The sequence below is a fragment of the Sipha flava genome, unplaced genomic scaffold, assembly GCF_003268045.1.
Source record: "Sipha flava isolate LNK unplaced genomic scaffold, YSA_version1 19607_pilon_pilon, whole genome shotgun sequence".
NCBI classification, from domain to species: domain Eukaryota; kingdom Metazoa; phylum Arthropoda; class Insecta; order Hemiptera; family Aphididae; genus Sipha; species Sipha flava.
In genome coordinates, this window is record NW_020272764.1 from 25,056 (window position 1) to 31,055 (window position 6,000).

The window sequence follows — 6,000 nt, forward strand, 5'->3', positions numbered from 1 at the left end:
TAATAATTTATTTACTACGAATACTAATACTTATTTTTACCTATGCAAAAACATAACAAATGTACTTGCATTAATTTTATCCAATATCACCTTTCGTAAAATATAAATTTATTCTTTAATCAATGGCACGACGTACCATGAAAACCATTAAAACTATTTATATTTAAATTACTTGAATATATATCAAGTTTATTAAGATTTATGATTACATACTAGAGCAGTGGTGGAAAATTTTCCTAATGTAACGTACCAGTGGCGTATACAGAAAATATTTTCAGGAAGAGTTACTATAGACAGAGTTAATTTATCACTGCTATCTAAGAATTACTAACAAGACACAGTAGGTACTTATCTACATTTCATTAACAGAATGTCTCAAAACGATTTGACGTTGGACGCAAATTCTAAATAAGTATAAAGCACTATTAAAATATAACATACGTTTAAAATAATTTTTAAGTTTTTTAAAATATTTAGGGGGATGGCTGTAGCCCATTATGTCCCCCACTATATATGTTACAGTTAAAACCCGAAATTTGTCGAAACTAATTTTAACTAGTCAAAACTAGTTTTCACAAATCCCTTTAGTCAATTCTGGTTTTAACTAGTTAAAACTAGAATTTACTAAGACCATTATCGTCAAAACTAGTTTAAACTTATTATTATTTAGTTAAAATTAGTTGTATCTAAAATATAGTAGTGAAATCTAGAATTATCTAGTGAAAATTCGTACTGTTTTATTGATAGGTAAAACTAGTTTTAACTAGAGAAATGTAGAAATATAAGTACATATTAAATACAAACATTTATTGTATTATTTATTTTGACATGATAAACTATCATGGCATTTAGAGTTACATAGAATTTTATTTTTTTTAAATAAACAACGATTTGTTCTGCAGAATGTTTTACATGTGCATTTTACAAATCCTTGCCCTGACCCCGTTGATGCTTTTGTTACAGCTGCACGGAGGGAAATATGATTTTTCGGAACTTGATTCTCTGTGATGAATTTTTCTTCACATGTTATAAATTCAGACCTGAAACAATTTTTACTGATTGCTCATTAATATCTAATTTTATTTTATTTAGTAAATAAAAAGTTTATTGCAATGTACACACATTACTGCACGACTATGTTCGATTTTTCTAAACCTAATATACCTATTATACCTATTATTATACCTATTACCGTTGATTATAAATAATACTGTATATTGATAAACTATTCGTATTTAATATCGATTTCGTTATATGAGTTCGTAGTACATGTATATATACTATATGACATGTCTTATTTTTTTCTTTTACTCTCGGTTTACAATTTTTATGGAAGTAACGGGATTAAAACGGGACCCTATACTAAAAACGGGGAAAAAAAGCGTCCCGTTGAAAGTGTGTCGGGACTACGGGACATAATCATAAAAAAAGGGACAATCCCGTTTTAAACGCGACGTATGGTCACCCTATCTATATACCAGAATCACACACCAGCTAAACACAAGTCCCGGTGAAATCGAATATATTTTAAAAAAAAACTCTGTAACAGAAAATCTCTAGATTATGATCAAATTTCAAATATCACCATCAAAAATCTACCAAAAAAGCAATTTTACTTTTATCTTATATTTATACGATGCTTAAGGGCCATGGCCCTACCTGAAAATAACTGGCCCCACCACTGACCTGACCTTAAACATAATAATATAGTCATTTTTTATAAGCAGAAAATATTAAATAATGGTATTTATCTTTTGTTGAAATCTCATTTTTGGTGGCCTTACCTTATAATTGTTGGCCTTCCGTTGGTCCTACATAACAAAAAAATCCTAGAGCCGCTACTGGTTGTTGATATTCTTTCAAACTTATTATACAATAAATGAATTGGTAATTATAACTTTTTAAATTCTTTATAATAATATCAATAATAACTAAACTATCCATTTTTACAGACTTAATAGTGGGACCTTCCGGTGAAACGACCAGGACAACTAACTAAATCCAGCAATTGCTCTGTTGTAAACGACCGTCTGTAAGGAATCCTGAATAATCATTAATTTTGAAAAAATATCATCCAAAACATATTTATTTTAGAATAACAAACACATATAACAATCAATTAGTCCCTTACGTAGGACCGAGACCACTTGTATCGGTTTTATGTACGGTGAACATTGGTCTGACGCTGAAGTCGACTCAAAAATATAGATATCACTTTTCCAAGGATTCAACAATAACTTCATTAAATGGTGATAAATTAAGATTACAACTATATTTTAGAACAAAAATCTAATAAATTTCTTTCAGAATCACCGAATACAAATAAGATAAGAGTAAAATTTACTCTTTCTTTTACAATTTTAACCTCATTGGGAATATATAACATTATGACACTTAAACTTCATCATTATTGCTTTTTTATACATTGAAAAAAATTTAGAATTAGCCGCTAAAAATAAAAATAATGTATACAATACATACTTTCTACATATAATTTTCATATACATGCACTCAAACTTATTAGCTATTAATTCACAATTTTCCTTCCCAATTATTACAGGCTTAGGACTGGCAACAAACTATCATCATTGGCTTGGTTAAAAATTGTTTTTTTTTCTAAATTACATGTATGCTAAATGTATATAATAACATGGTCAGTAGTCGACATTTTTTTTACTAAAAATTGTTTTTTTTTTCTTTACTGATAGTCATTAGTCCATATTATTATTATAACTAATTCAATCAACTTTTCATTTCGATTTTGAAAAAGTGAATTTTGTGAATTAATAGCTTGAGTGAAAATTATAGAAAGTATGTATTCTATATATTATTTTATGTTGTATTTAAATTATTATTTATAGTATTGTATATACACATGTAATTTTTTGCGCAATCGTGGTGTAATTAGTCAGGTCAAAAAAACGAAAAAATGCGCAATCGTGTTGCACCGAATTTTGTTCAACTATGCTAACTGCTATGTACACGAAAACACTTATATATATAATATATTTAATGCGTACTGTTCGTGAAATAAATATTTAAATAATCCAAGTTGAGGAAACAAAATTGCGTTCATAGAATAAATTTGTTTTTTATTAAATTTTAATAAAAATTGTAATAAAGGTATTGCTGTTTATATTCATTTAACCACGTAAATAATAATGCATTTCACACATATAATTAAACAATTTACCAAACAGGCATTAACAAGATGGTATAAATATTTATTTATTTAATTTAAATTTGTTTTCATTTTCAACTGAGATTTTATAATGCAATTGTAGTGTATATATAGCAACTGCAATACACTTATGGACTAAATTAAGACGTGGAATGAAAGATTATTATAAAAAAAATAAATGAAAAAAATATAATCATGATAAACTATTTAAATTCTTACAAATGACTTATTTTAAAAATTAAAACCATTAAAAATAATGACAATTATGTTTTATTCATTTAAATTACTATATGAGATTCTTGAAAATGTACAAGAAAGCAAGAAGTTGGGAGAATAGGAGGGGTTGGGAAATAAATGTATCACAATAAAAATCCATGTTTAAAATTCATCACGTCTTATTATTTTCATAAATTATTGCTGTTTCAAATCTATTAACACTTTTCAGGTTGTAAATCTGTTTAAAAAATTTTAATTGAAAATGTTATCCAAATTGAGTTCACAGAATAAGTATTGAGGTAATTTTCATCAATAAATCAATAAAAATCAACAGTGAGAAAATCTATTTTCTATAAGGTTAGGACCATATATCCTGTTGTCCCCCAGGGAATCTTCGAGACACTAAAAGGGTTCTGTTTATTAAAGTTAAAAAGACGATGGTCAATTTAAATGTATTGATGAATTATTGTTTCTATTATATTTAACTAGTATGTGTACATGCGATGTGTATAAACTGTTATACTGCATAGTGGACGGCAACGGGTGACGATGGTGAATGACAGGAGCTGTGTGTGGTGTATCGGGATAAATAATTACACTAATAAAATATATAATATATAAACACCACAATATCAGCGCTAACTCAAAATTATTTTTCATAGTTTATTATTTCAATGTTACAGTTATCGTTGACCGTTTTCTTTAAGTAGATGCTTTTCTTATATATGTATAAAAAGTTGTTAATAATAAAAATGAGTTACATACTAATAAATAAGTGCAATTACTTAATCTTATTTATTTGTTCCTTAAAACCATAATAGTACTTAATTTTGTTAATAATTATTAAATCAATTTGTTTTTTTTTATTTCATTTTGACTAGAAAAACATATGGCTTATGTATATTATATATACCTATTAACAATAACTAAACTTCATATTGTTGTCATTATACGTTACTGTTATACGTCACATACTCGTACATATTCATATTCAACATTTCAAATAACTACAATTATTGGTGACTCATTTCTTAATTTTGTATAACACCAATGCAATTGTGTGCATTTTATATTATCAGTTTCATAGATGGAATAATACAAATATATAGTCATTTAGCTATAATATTATAGCCACTAATACTGTATATTGTATATTTTAATTTTCCCTACTTTTACTCAACAAGTATTTAATATATAATAACAATAAAGTTTGACAAAGCGAACAATAAATAAAATTAATTGAATAATGATTATTATAAATAATGTATATGCAGTATTATTTCAATAATTTACATAATCATAATAAACACAATACAATAATTTTTTATAATATGTAGTTAAAACAAAAGAGTACACTAATAAATATTTAATGAATTTAATAAGATTTAAATAAAATTCTAAAAACTTATGTTTAATTATTTTTTTATATTTTCTAAATGAAAATCATTGTTTTTTTGTTATTTTAATGTTACTCCGGATTGATTTTAACATGACTTGAATTGTTTGAATCAAATTTTCTATCATTTTCAGAGTTCATTGATTCTTTCATATTCATCACACAAATATTGTGATATTAATCGAAACTTTAACTCGTTGTCATTTAGTCCATTTTGGTTTTAGAGCTATGGTTTAAAGGACCAAATTATCTTAAAAAATGTCGGTCTATCCAAATCTGTTGTTAAAAGTAAGTGTTGCTATTTAAAAAAAAAATGCAAGCTGTGATGCGCATGCGCACAATAAGAGTTAAAAATTTGAAAACTATCAAACTATTTTCTATCTCCTCCCAAAAACCGCATATCAATTCGATGTCATTGGACAAAATAATTTAGTGTTACCTTTAAAAAGGATTACACTGTATACTTGACCCAGTGAATAAAATTAGTGTATGAGCGATGACTTGGTCAATTTCGGTACAAGGTCGAACAACATAATGAGTTAATAATGTGTAAATGCCACCAAGCGAGCGATTGAAAGTTAACTAAGAAATCGAAATATGTTCTCAGTATATAGAGAATGGACGTTTTCTGTTCTAAATCATTTTTATTTTTTTAATATCAGAACTGCGACAAAATGTTCAAGTTTTATAAACTTAGGAATAGAGATATTCAATGTAATTGGCTTGAAAAATTAAAAACGATGTTTCATTGCTAAAAGGCGAAATGGTTTTCACTGACGAATGTGTACAATGTACACTATATCTAGTGTCGTCTACGTTTGTATTTTTTGTGAATTGCTTTTGTTACGGTTCGCATAATTTTGTAATTGACTAGAGAGTTAAATTATGTACAACAGATAGAGCACTATTGTTTATGGTGTGCTACGTGTACTATATCTGTGTATATATGTCGTAGCCACATAGTGAAATTGACCATTTCATGAAAAGTTGACCATTTCATGAAATGGAAACAACTTTTTAACACTTCGTGAAATACGGAAATATTTCATGATATGGTCACTTTTTCATGAAACGGTCGTTCCAATTTGACATCGTGTAATTTTTTTCACAATCTGGTCGTTCACTTTGTGTACCGAAAATATATTTAATATTTATCATGTTCTTATAATCATTTTTATCAGTAGATATGAAATATGTTATAAGTTAT